Raw genomic sequence first — 14,147 nt, 5'->3', positions numbered from 1 at the left:
TGACTAGCTAGACAAAATTTATTTCAGGTTATTCCATCTCAAGCAGAGGAATGCTGGAAATGGACCACTAGTGTGTGTTCCATGCAACTGGTAAAAATCTGTAAACTGAAAGGATATGATCTGGTACAATGAGCCACTGGTCTCAGGTGACAAGGCAAAACTCACAGTATGAAACTGTGGACTGGAGTGACTTTTGCCCTATTGTTTCTGAAAATGATCTTTCAAATATATCACAGAGATGAAAATAACTTTGCACGAGACCAAATAGTCCTTCCGATCTAATATTTAGTTTCGAAGAGAAGTATGAGTAGTTGCCCTATGTGAACTCAGATCCCGCCCTATTCCTTAATAATGGATCAGAGAATTTCCATCCATAGACGTAGAGATTTTTAATTTTAAAAATGAATCCTTTTAAAAGTAAAATATAATTTGAATTGCTGCCAATATAGCTGATAAAATTGGAGCCCCTTTCCTCGAAAAGAAGGTTAAGGGCCTGGTCTCCTATTCCCAAATACCTCCTCAGCACCCAAAATGCCCTGAGGCTCCTTCATGATACCTTAGGACTTGAGAAACAAAGCTTGCAAACCACTACATGCACCTAAATCCTTTGAAAGCGTACTTCTATTTTCTACTTGCACTTCAAGAAAGGTAAGAAGACAAGTTACTTAGGTTTATATGATTACTGCAGAAGTATTTCCCTTCATTTGCTTTATAATGATAGTTTTCGCATTTTAAAGTTGCTTCACGGTTCTCTAAGCTTCAGAAATGTGTATTCAGCTACTTACTGAGCATTTTTACATCAGCCTCTCAGGGGTATCTCAAGAGCAACCTATCCAAGACTAAACTAATTTTCTTACCAAAGATCACTATCATCCATGCAATAGCTCAAGCAGGAAACCTGGAACCATCTTAATCACCTCCTTACTCAGTCATCCCCAATTTCCAACTGTCTCTAAGCTATGCCCACTATTCTTAAAATCTTCTGTTCTCAAATCCATCTACTCTCCCTATTCTCCATCTCTGCTGTCACTAAACTGGTTCAAGCTACCATTATGTCATTTTCCAAGCTACTGCAGTAACCTTCCAACAGGTCTTCCCTCTCACCCACTTTTCAGGTTTTCTAATCTATTTTTTTCACATAGCAGTTAATTATGACCTTTGGGTTTCCCTGTTTAAAATCCTTCAGTGGTGTCCCACTGCTTTTAGAATTAAAAGCAATACTCTTACTATAGCCTAGAGCAATTTGACCATACCATTAGCTTCCCTGATCTCTGTCTGCCAGCAATATTAGCATTTTCTCAGTCCTTCAAATCTGGCAATTCCTCCTTGCCCCAGGGCCTTGACACAGATAAGATCAGGTCACCATTTACATGCTGTCATATCATTTTGGATTGGAAACATTATCATAATTGTAAATCAACATGCAATTCTATTTTTAAAGTTTATGTTCCATGCTGGCTGGACTCTCTGGCTCTCCCTTGTATCCTAGCATATATTATAGTGTCTTGCACAGAACAGAGCTCCAGGAGTATCTATCAGTTGAATTACTAAGTGATAATCTGGAATATGGATGAAAATATGGCCTACCTTTCATCTGATTTCATAGACTTTCGACCAGATTTAAAACTTTGAATCCTTTTAGTCTTCTTTCAAGAGGCAGATCAGTCTCATTTTAGATTCTGAAATTGCTTTCCTCTATTTTTTCAACCTCTTTAATGTGGTTGAAGAATGTCTAGAATCATATATACAAATGGTTTTTTTTGTATGTATGGTGTCCTATACAAAGATTCTATTAGAGAATGATTATGATTTGCATTTGTATTTTGAAAGCTATTACTGATTAAAGAGCTCAATTCTTCAATATCCTTTTGAGCATCCAGGCATATCAATGCCTACTGAAATTGACAAACATTACAGAACGTGAGATAGTATAAGAGGAACATGTATTTGGGTCACTAAGTTTTGGCAGAGACCATAATCTTAGATCCCTAACTCCATCTAACAACAGTGAATCTATTTTTAATTTATTCCTGGATATTTAGTTGTAAGTGCCTCTGGTTCACGTACAGATATTGATCTGTTCAAAAGCAAGGAAGTCTTTACTGCTACATTAATTTTGGATCCTATGCCCCTTAGCAATCTGGCAAATCATCTAAATAAGTGTGGCTAGCTGAATTACTGACAAGATTCATGAAAATTTCCATATTTAAAGATCAAAACTATTGATTTGGGGCAATTTTTAAAAGTAAATATAAATTAAATAATTTGACTTCAAGAAATTTTGTATGAGCTTCCTTTAGGTACACTAAAGTAACCTAGATTTAAAATAAACTAACAATAATATCAATAATAATAGTCACTTCAGAGTGTTCATTACATTCTAAAAACTATGCAACATTGTCTGCAGATATAACTTAATCCTAACAACAAAATTATGAAGTAGGTATTGTTATTATATTACCATTATCCCCATTTCATAGATGAAGAAACTTAGCTAAGAAACTTGCTAAAGGTCACCCAAAGCAAGGAAGAAAAGCAGGAATTCACAGTCAGGCTGCCTCAATGAAATCAGAGATGATAATCCAGGCCTAATTCCATAGGGTCTCAGCCATAAGAAAAATGAAGGGAGCGTCTTCAGATTTCCTTTCCCCATTACCATTTTAGAGGAAAAGATGGAAAGTTTCTGACTCTGAGAACCAGCAATGTCAGCAATTAAACAATAGCTTAGGGAGTTTATAGACAATAATCTGTCTTCTTACCTCAGAGAAATTTAGTTTGCATTAAATTCAGTACTCCATTTGTAATGTTCTGGGAAGCGTGTATATCATCACTTAACAGAACATGTTTGGAAGATCTAAACAATCCATTTACTTAGGCGATGGTTTAAGCATGAATAGTATCCTCAAGGAAGAAGCTTGTACATAAATAGCAATAATTAAAGGCAATATTTTTAAAAATACAATAACCTCCAGGTTTGAGACATCACATTTCTCTAGAGGATTCAGAGGAGACTTCAATAGGTAGAGGTATGCGTAGGAAGAAAAATTAGAATATCAAAAATTAGACTTTACTTCTACATTTTAATATGTATATGAATAACCTGGAAACCTCATTAATATGGAGATTCTGATTCAGTTGATTTGGGTGGAATCTAAGATTCTGCATTTTTGTAAAATGCTCTGAGGTGATGCCAGTACTGCTGGCTTAAGGGCCATGCTTTGAGAGGCAAGGTGAGTCTAGAAATATAAAACAGTATGAGCAAACCTACAAGGCAGGACAAAATCATACGCATTTTGAAGAGAGTCAGTAGCACCCTTTTCCTGGGGAAACAAGAGATGGGAAGGACTATTTAAGTCATACTATGAAGGGCCTTGAATGACAGCTTACTAGTGTGAGATTTTATTGCAAATATACTACTTGTTTCCAAGCCTTTCTCAAAGAAAAATATCCCCTCAAATTGACCAGGGCAATGTTTAAAAGAACTATAACATAAATGATTAATTTAGTTAAGGCTACCACGCCTTCTATTATTAGAAAAATACGCTTTTAAAAATATTCTTTAGATGGAATTATTTCAAGACTTTATTCTAACTAAAGCTCTAATGTATTTTAAATGTACATTCAAATGATTAATTTTTGAAAAGTCTAAATTCACACCACTTTCAATCAAGCATTGAAGATTGCCAATCATATATTTCCATGTTTTCCATTTTTTATCAAAAATGTACTTAAAAATACAAGCATCAAATGCTCTGCAGCAATTAATTACTTAATAGTATGGAATTAAATATATGTATTATGTAACTTATTGTAAATGGCCCAATGCAGAAGATTAACAGAAAAGCCTGTTTCTGCAATAAAAGCTAAAATGAACTCCTCTCGTTTTCCAAAATGAGCTATTTCTCATTTATTATTAGTTCCAAATGTTTTATTCATCTTTTATTCACCCAGCTCACATGATTCCAATATAGCCTGCTCTTTAGAGCAAAGTTATTTTACTTATTTAACTAAAGCCATACAAATATTTTTTTTTCTGATAAGTCAATGCCTCATTAGCTTAGAAGAAAACTTAGTTTAGGTATAGGAGACACCCATGTTTTATAAGGCTTGAAGCTTACTCATTTTGGAGGATCTCATTACAAAAAATACAAAATTGGAAATGGTTCCTGATCATATCAGACCCCAAAGCTTATGCTCCAATAGCTTCACGGTAAATGAAACTCAGTTTAGTAACTATAGAGCTCATATTTCATTATATTAGATAGTTGATTAATTCATTAATTATCAAATACCTACTATATTCAAAAACCATAGAATAGCCAATACTATTATTCTAGGCACTGAGAATGAAATTTTGAATGAAACACAAAATTTTCATCATCATAGAACATATGTTCTATAGGTGGGAGACACAACAGATCAAGGCAAATCCAGAATACAGAAGATAGGGCTATGGAATCAAAATGGGGTAAGAGGACAGAGAATAGCTTAGGAGTAGCTATTTCAGCTGACATGATCAGGGAAGGTGCAGAATCTGATATTTAAATTGAATCCTTTAATGTAAAGAAACTAGCAGCCAGGCTAACAGGGATTTGTTTTATTTTATTTCATTTTATTTCAGTTTTATCCTCAAAGGGTGAGGAGGTGATCAATAAATATTTGTTGAAGTGTTAAATGAATGCATCTGGGAGAAAACATTTTAAGCAGAAAATGCAAAGGCCCTGAGATGAGTGTAACATGTAATTTGAAGGAATGGACACAAGGCCTGTGAGCAGAGAAAAGTAAGTTATGGAGACGAGGTTAGAGAGAAAAAACGGGTTAGTTCGCTTAAATCCAGGCCAGGTTGCATATTAAATCACCTGAGGAGTTTTACAAGCACCGATGCCAAGGTTCTACCAGAGACCAATTGTATCAGCAGAGACGGGCGGTGGGGGGGTGGGGGAAGTGGTGTTCAAACAGAAGCATTTGTTCCCAGGGCCTCCAATCAATCTGATATGCATCCAGTGTTCAGAACCAGTGATCCGCAGACTACAAGGCACAGTAAGAATTTGGGTTTGAGTCTATTGCCAAGGTATGCCATGAAAGGGTTATAAGCAGAAGGAAATCAATAATAATGTCATGAAGATGTATATTACCTTGAACTGAAATTCAGGTATATTCATATTACTTTGATTTGAAATTCATTGCGCAAATTCCCCATTTCCCCTACTTAATTTGTGCATTTTTACACAAACAAAAGGAAAACAACAAAGACAGTCAGATGCAAAGTAGAGAATGGTATAAAATATTATCTAAGGGTGATACCCATACAATATACTAATCGAGAATTCTGAAAGTCTCTCACTCATCAAGTAGAAACAAAAAATATTCACTTCTTCATCTAGACTATTTTACATTATAAAGGCCTAGGAATATTAAGCTGTCAAAATCAACTTCTTTTTCTTACACATAACTACAATTCCCTAGGACCTTCTGACAAAACAAGTAATAGAAAGTTTGAATCAGTTTTATCTCTAAAATATGAATTTTTATGGTAGATCTGTGATTTCTGGAAAGTAAGGGAGGAAGAATACTTCAGTTGTTCCCAAGACTAATTTCTATCCTTCCTCTTCACCACTACCTCCTCCCAATTCTTGATAATCCTCACCCACATTTTTTTCATAGTAACTATAACTTCTGGAATACACTGTCCTCCTCACTAGCATGCAACTCCACAGTAATTTTGTCTATTGTGTTAGCTGATTTATCCCAATACTCAGAGAAGCATCTAGAACATAGTAGGTACCCAATAGACATTTACTGAAGGAACAAATGAAAGTAGATGAGGTCATTATTTCCATTTTCAAAATGAAGAAACTGAGGCTTATAATGGTAAATGAATTGTACAAGGTCACATACACCTTTATGAAATGACAAATTTAGGATTAAAATGAAAATCCTTTTCACGCTATTGTCCATGTGTTAACCACTATACACTGAATATTTCGTAAAGCATTTAGGGCTAAGACTAGTATTTTGTGCAGTGAACAGACTATAGACAACTTCTAGTGCCAGAGTAAGGAGTTATGACTTTGAGCTGCCATTAGTAGGAAGTTATTGAAGGACACTGGGCAGGCAAGTAACAGCATCAAAGTAGTGTTTCATGAAGATTTATCTCCCATCAGTGTGTAGAATAGATTGGAAGGAGAACATCAAGGCAGCAAGACAGTTCAAAGAAAAAAGCACAAGTGAAAGATAATTTCAGGAACTAGTCTAAGTAAAGTCTATATATCATTGGCAACCTCAAATTAGTCTTCAGCTTTGAAATGCAGACCTAGTATAAACGTTCATTCAACAAATATTTATTGAGGGCACACAATGTTCATAACAGCCATCAATAGATTCTTCCAGATATTTTATGTCAAGTCATCAGATAAGATCATCTATATATAGCCATGTTCATTTCATTCCACTTGGTGGGCATGAGAATAGTACAGACAAGTTACGGATCTTCAAAGAACCACCATAAAGTAAAAGTAGAAGAGGGTATCCAAACTAGATCAAAGTTGATTCATTCACCATGTGTTGGTTCTATACTTGCTCTATGAAAGACACTGCGGCACATGATTTCCTGAGTCACAGATGGATCTTAAGTCCTAAATACAAAGCACCCTTAGTAGAACAACAAAAATCCACATAAATAGCTTGAAAATAAAGAGATTATAATGGAAGAAGCTTAGATAAGGTATTATGTAGACTAAGAGGAAAAACATTGGTTACCTTAAGCTTAGATTGCAGAAATCTTCAGTGAATTGTTAATAATTAAACTATAAAATACATTCCACCAGAGAACATCAAAAATAGTGTGTTAATGGATTTTGGGTAGTTCTTGGTAAATATAAGTAACTTTTAATGATATTGGGCACAGTAGATATAATGATAGTGATACATTTCAGCAAGAGGTATTACAAAACTCATGAGGCCGAAAGCAAGGTTGCGAACTGTATAGGCCCTTTCACAGTTACTATAATTTCTGAACAGGGCACTAGGTTGGAATCCTCAGTAGGTTTACCTTAGCCTCTAGTACTGGACTAACTTTGATAAGTGATTCATTCTCTTGGATCTCCATTCCCTTTAACAAAACAAAACAAAACAAAACAAAACGCTATGGATCACTAACTCCTCCTTTACATATAGAAGTTCTATATATTATTTTATTGATTTATAAATTGTATTTATATAAGAATTGACTCAAAAATGTATTCTAGGTCTTTGAAAATTTTGAGAAATTTGAAAATAGTGGGGCTAGATGATTTCTAAGACTGTTACAATCTCTAAAATGCAATAACTATCTTTACATCATTCTTTCATTTGTTCTTTGTCATGTGGGTACCAATTCCAAAATGTCATATACATAAAGTTCTTTCAATGAGGCCATTTCATAGAGTACCCTGCGTGACCCTTACTAGTAAGTTTTACTCTGTGTACTTACTAAAAAGAGTTCCATGGACAAATTATGACATAGCTTCCAATTCATTTGTAGCTCCATTTGTCATGAGAAGTGAGAACTTCAAATTGTATAATATAAATGATCATTTCAGCAGTCTGCTTATAGAAGTTACTTAAAGTCTGTATATTTTAATATTTCTTAATTTCTTTTCCAGCACAGGTGACTTTCTAAAATATTCATATCTTCAAAGAACTCTAAATATTTTATTCTTATCCTGATATTAAAGTTAGAAAGATTAGAGAAGTGTATTTGTAGTAGCATCTTGAATCTTGATGAAGATTTCCGAATATCATCTTCAGTATCCTGACAACTACTCTGTGACTTGAGACACGCCATGTCTCACTCTTCCTGTACTTTTATGACTGTGGAACATTTTAAAAAATGGTTATTAGTAGTTGTACTTAAAAAATAGTTACTAGTACTAATAAAACTAGTAGTCTCCTAGGGCAACCATAACAAATTACCACAAACTTAGTGTCTTCAACAGAAATTTATTCTCTCACAGTTCTGGAGGCTAGGAGTCCAAAATCGGGTTGTCAGAGGGCCATGCTCCCTTCAAAGGCTCTAGTGAAGAATCTTTCCTTGCTTCTTCCAGCTTCTGGAAGGAACACCTTGACTTGTGGCAGCATAATTCCAATCTCTGCCTCTATTTTCACATGGTCTCCTTTTCATTTTCATGGTCTCATTTCTGTGTCTCTCTCTCTGGTCACTCTCTTTTAAGGAAACTAGTCATTGCAATGGGGGTCCAACCTAATCCAGTATGATCTCTTAACTAACTACATCCGCAAGGGTCCCATTTCCAAACACAGTCACATCCAGACATTCTAGGTAGAATTTTTTTTCAGACACTATTCAACCCACAACACCAATTTGTTTGAAGTATTCTACCAATTTGTTGAAATATGAAAAATAGCACCTATGATAATACATTTTTATTAATATTATAAAGTTATGTGAAAAAAAATTATGCTTTCAGCTGAGGAAAACCTGTATTTGAAAATTTCATGTTTTCTTTATATAGTGATCATGTTTATGTACTGTTTATGTTCTGATTAGATTTTTTTTTAATTTTTTTTTAACGTTTATTTTTGAGACAGAGAGAGACAGAGCATGAACAGGGGAGGAGCAGAGAGAGAGGGAGACACAGAATCGGAAACAGGCTCCAGGCTCTGAGCTGTCAGCACAGAGCCCGACACGGGGCTCAAACTCACAAACCATGAGATCATGACCTGAGCCGAAGTCAGACGCTTAACCGACCAAGCCACCCAGGCGCCCCTCTGATTAGATTTTTAGTTAGAGTCTTGAAATGATTCTCTCCAGTAGTACTTTATTTATGGAACAAAAGTTGAATTTTTACTCTACAGATCCCTTTATCATGGTAGCATAAAGCAAGTAATCAGTCAGTATTTCTTGCCTCACTCACACAGCTGATGTGCCAGGCACTTTTAGTCACCAGAATCACAACAGTAAACTATATAGATCAATTTTTTTGTTGTCAGCAGGGAGGGAGAAAATAATGTAAATAAGAAAAACATATAATATTTCAGCTGGTAAAAATGCTGCAGGGGAAAACAACACAGAAAAGAAAGATAAGGAGTTCAGGGATAAGAAACAATTTAAATTTTTAAATAGTAGACACAGTGGAGGCCACACTCTATCATATACATTTGAGGAAATGTGCAAAAAATAGGACATGAAGACAATTGGAGAAAGAACATTATTGACAGTAAAGTCAGTAAGTAAAAAGGCCCTGAGGTGACATATTCCAAGAATAGCAAAAAAGGCAGGCTGAATGGAGTAGAATGAACTAAGGGAGATTAACAGGACTTTAGCACAGGTGTTACAGAACTTGGTTCTGCCATTTAGGAACTTTCACTTTTACTCTGAGTGACAGAGAGCCAATGATGTAGTTTGGGCATAGGAATCGCATGATTTGATTGAAGTTTAATTTTATTTTTTTAATTTTTTTTAACATTTATTTATTTTTGAGAGACAGAGCATGAGCAGGGGAGGGAGAGAGAGAGAGAGAGAGAGGGAGACACAGAATCTGAAGCAGGCTCCAGGCTCTGAGCTGTTTGTTAGCACAGAGCCCGATGCGGGGCTCGAACTCACAAACTGAGAGATCATGACCTGAGCTGAAGTCGGATGCTCAACCGACTGAGCCACCCAGGCGCCCCTTGATTTAAGTTTTAAAAGAATCACTCTAGCTGGTCTGTTGAGAATACATTATAGGTGAGCAAAGATAGAAGCGGAGAAACTAGTGAATTGGGAAGAAATGTTTGAATTCTGAATACATTTTGAAGGAAGAAGAAAAAGGATCTGCTAAAATGGAATGTGAAAGAAAGAGAAAAATTAAGGATGACTAAGATATTTAGCTTAAGCAACTAGAGTTCTGGGGCCACTAAAACTGAGGTGGAGAGGACTACAGGTAGGGAAGCTTTAGGTGGAATATCAGAAGTTCAGTTCTGGGCTCAGTAAGACTAAGATATCTTTTAGAATCCAATGGACTGTATCAAGTAAGCCTTGGGCATAAATGTCTAAAAATTAGGTGAAAAGTGTAGGATGGATATAAGTTTGGAGGTTGCAAAATTGTAAGATAGCCTATAAAGCAAAGAGATCATATTAGATGAGATCACTAAAAGAGTGAGCATAGAGAAAGAATAGATAAATCAAATCTCATTTCCTGGGTGACCTCAACCTTCACAAGTGAGGTGATGAGAAGGAGCTTGTAAAGCAGATTGAGAAGGAGCAGTCAGTGAGATAAAAAAATCAGGAGACTGTGATGGCCTTTTAAAACAAGAACAAAAGTATTACAAGGAGGTAGAAATGATTAACTGTTATTCATGGTCAAGTAAGATAAAGGTTGAGAATTGGCACTCGGATTTAGCAAGATGAAGATTTCATAAAGTGGTCTTTGTAAAAGCATTTTTGGTGGAGTCATGGTAAAAAGAACCTTACTGGAGTAGCCTGCATTTAACAGATAATTCAAAGACACTAAGTGCCAAAAAATCCTGTCAAGATGATTCTCTCTTAACTTCTCCATAAGGATATTTGAAGCTTTAATGCTATGGTGCGTGGTACTCAGAGTGTAGGGCTTGGTATAAAGGGGACAATGAGGTAGCTCTAATGATGAAGATGTTGATAATGCACACGATCCTTCCAATTCCGCAAGAGTGCCAAGTTCCTCAAGAACAATTTCTCACCTTCTGGAATCTGATCTTTTGAGATCTAGTTCACAGCTCACATAATAATTGGTAGAATTTGGCATGCTCAGAATGGGTATAACCAATAATGATGTAAATTACAATTGACAGATTAAAAGACAGAAAGAAAACTACAAAAGAACCATACTATATAGCAGCAAATAATAAGGACGGTTATAAATGAGGAACTAATAAAGAAAGACTTTTAATTTTTTATCCCCTTTTTAAAAGACAGAAATGCTTAAACAAATTATGATGTGTTAGAATAATGTACAGCCAGTGAAACTTTTAAGGAACATTTGATGATGCAGATAAATGTACAAAATACAAATTGAGAGAATTAAAGCAAGATATATGAAACAAAACACAGTAGAATCCCTATTAGAAACATAAAGAAATAAACAAAAACTTTAATTATAATAATCTATATGTGGCTGGCTTGTAGGTGTTTTTTTATATCCTATCTTATATTTTTTACATTGAAAAAAAATTTTTTAAATAAATATTATGTGTTACTATAACCTGAAAGGAGAATTAATCTTCAGAGAAAGAATCATATATTTAAATGATTTTTAGTAACAATATTTTAAAAGCATTTATACTCAAGGAACAAGGTTTTGTTTTCAGAACTATTAACTTCAGGTGAATGTTGTGCACTAATGTTGTTCTATAGAGCCTTTTACGTTTCTTAAAGCAAATATTTAATCCTGGAAAGAGAGAAGTGAAATTTTCTCTGGATCACACTTTTTGTTAAATCCAGAATCATGATGAAATCCATATCTCACAACCACAGCGCCAATGTTCTTGTGACTATAATATTTTATTCCCAATATCCCCACTCATTCTACCAATCTAACGGAATCAGTATGACAGACCTCTAAGAAAACACACATAAATGTATCTCCAAACAGTATGAAACAAAAAAGATAAAGTATACTGGTTATAGTAATGCCAAATACAGGTTTTAGATGCATTTTCTGTACATTTCTACAGCCTGATTTTATTTATGATACTTTTTTTACATTTAAATATGGTAAGATTTAAATATTCCCATTAATTAACATAAAAATATAATTCTAAAATATAGAAAAAGAATAGGTCTGTAGCAAGCCTCTCATTTTACAGATGAAGATAGAGTGATATGAGCAACACACTGAGAGTAGCAAAGCCAAGATTAGAAGTGAAATGTTCTCATTCTCCAGACCAGAGAAGTCTGCAAACTTGTCAAGAGTTTCATCAGATAATATAAAGTTAAATCATCAAAAGAGTTTAGCTCTGAGATATGAATTAGAAGACAAATCAATAGAATCAAATAAACAGACTGACGTAAAGACCTTGGTAGATACAAAGATTTTCTATCTAATCTATCTATCTAATGTTCTTTTTAACATTATAAATCAGTGATGAGGGGAAAGATATCTATCACAAGTAACTATAGAAAAAAATATATACCCTCATTCCTACACTAAAATAAAATACATATGGATCAAATCACTTAACGTAAAAAAAAAAGTGTAAAAACAAAAACTAAAAGAACTGGGGATTACAAGGACCTCTCCGTTTATTCCTGAACAGGTTTTTCCTCCAATTGCAGACCAAAGCTTTATGCTGTTTTTCCTGCCCCATGGAGTTTACTTGTACTGCAAAATGTGTCATAGTATAGAAACAAAATTTTACCACCACCTAGATTTTATCATTGTTGAATATATCTACAGTGACTAATATATCACAGTTTTAATTTTTTTTAATTTATTTATTTTGAGAGAAAGAGCAGGAGAGGGACAGAGGGAGAGGATAGAGAGAATCCCAAGCAGGCTCCACACTGTCAATGCAGAGCATGACAGAGGGCTGGAACCCACAAACTGCAAGATCATGACCTGAGCTGAAGTCAAGAGCTGGACAGTCAACCAAGTGAGTCACCCAGGTGCCCCTGATATATAACATTTTTAAGCCAACCCTCCATTTATTTTTTAATTCAAAAATCTGTACAGAAGGCCAGCATATACTTACATTTAGTATTTAATGATAAAATTTACATGTAAGTACAATAAAAACTGAGAACTGTAAAAAAAATTGTGAGTAGAAAGTACTCTAATTAGCAAATATGTTTTAAATTAAATTATAAATAGTGTGGTGAGATAAGTGTCCTCATACATTGATGATGAGATTTGAAGATTAAAAGGCTTTACAGGAAGTCATCAGAAATATCTATGAAAAGCCTTTTAAAAATATGTATGCCTTGAAAAAAGTAAATCCCACAACCAAAAATCTAACCTAAGTATACATTTAGCAACATTTTCAATATTTCAAACTTCCTAAAGGTGTTTATAACATTATTTTGTGGTAAAAAAAAATACAAGTAATCTATAAAAATTAAAAAGTACTTCATTATGAAAATTATACTTTATACATATGATAAACTATTATGCAATGGCTAAAATCATATTTTGAACAAATATTTCATGCAGAACAAAATGCTCATGCTATATTCATCAAAAAATTAAAATATTAAATTTTATTTTATGATGCCAATTTCTGGATGGAATTCCTGGTTACCTTTCTTCTTTATTTTTATTTGTATTTAAAATTTTTCTACAATATTTATTAATTTTATTATCAGAAAAAAATATTACTATATTTTTAAACATAATTTTATATTAGATTTCCATTTGCCTTCAAATCCAAATGTCTAGGTGCACCTGGGTGGCTCTGTCAGTTGTGTCCAACTCTTGATTCAGCTCAGGTGATGATCTCATGGTTTGTGGATGGGGCCCCATGTGGGCTCTGTGCTGACAACACAGAGCTTACTTGGGATTCTCTCTCTCTCTCTCTTTCTCTCTCTGTCTGCCCCTCCTCAGTGTGTGTGTGCTCACTCCCTCTCTCTCTCTCTCTCTCAAAATACATAAACATGAAAACAAATTTAAAAAAAAAGGTCTAGGGGCGCCTGGGTGGCTCAGTTGGTTAAGTGTCCGACTTCAGCTCAGGTCATGATCTCACAGTTCGTTAGTTCGAGCCCTGCGTCAGACTCTGTGCTGACAGCTCAGAGCCTGGAGCCTACTTCACATTCTGTGTCTCCCTCTCTCTCTGTCCCTTTTCTGCTCATGCTGTGTCTCTCTGTGTCTCAAAAATAAATAAACATTAAAAAATTTTTTTTAATAAAAAAAATGTCTAAAGAAGATTTGGTTAGTAACATTTTGGATACTTTTCAAGCTACATAATAAATACACCAGTAAGGATAATATGAAATTAATTCTAGAAAGTAAACTCAAATATTTGAACCCAAGTCATACATATAATAGGAAAATGTATAGGTATATACTGGGGAGTATTACATGAAAATATCATGCTGATTTCGAAAATCCATGCCTTTTTTTATCTTCAAGGAACAAATGTTTCTGGAACAGCTGGGTTTTTATTTTAGGAAAAAAGTAATCTTGACTCTTCTCACATCATAC

At 34.5% G+C, this 14,147-nt stretch overlaps 1 protein-coding gene across 3 annotated transcripts in view; it reads right to left on the bottom strand.

The window, feature by feature from the left end:
- Window positions 1-14,147, bottom strand: part of GALNT13 (polypeptide N-acetylgalactosaminyltransferase 13) — a 550,480-nt gene that overhangs the window by 453,029 nt on the left and 83,304 nt on the right. The window lies entirely within an intron of this gene.

Source organism: Prionailurus bengalensis, chromosome C1 (genome assembly GCF_016509475.1).
Source record: "Prionailurus bengalensis isolate Pbe53 chromosome C1, Fcat_Pben_1.1_paternal_pri, whole genome shotgun sequence".
NCBI classification, from domain to species: Eukaryota; Metazoa; Chordata; class Mammalia; order Carnivora; family Felidae; genus Prionailurus; species Prionailurus bengalensis.
Note: the sequence above shows the minus strand (reverse complement) of the source record. Positions and strands in the feature narration are given on the sequence as shown.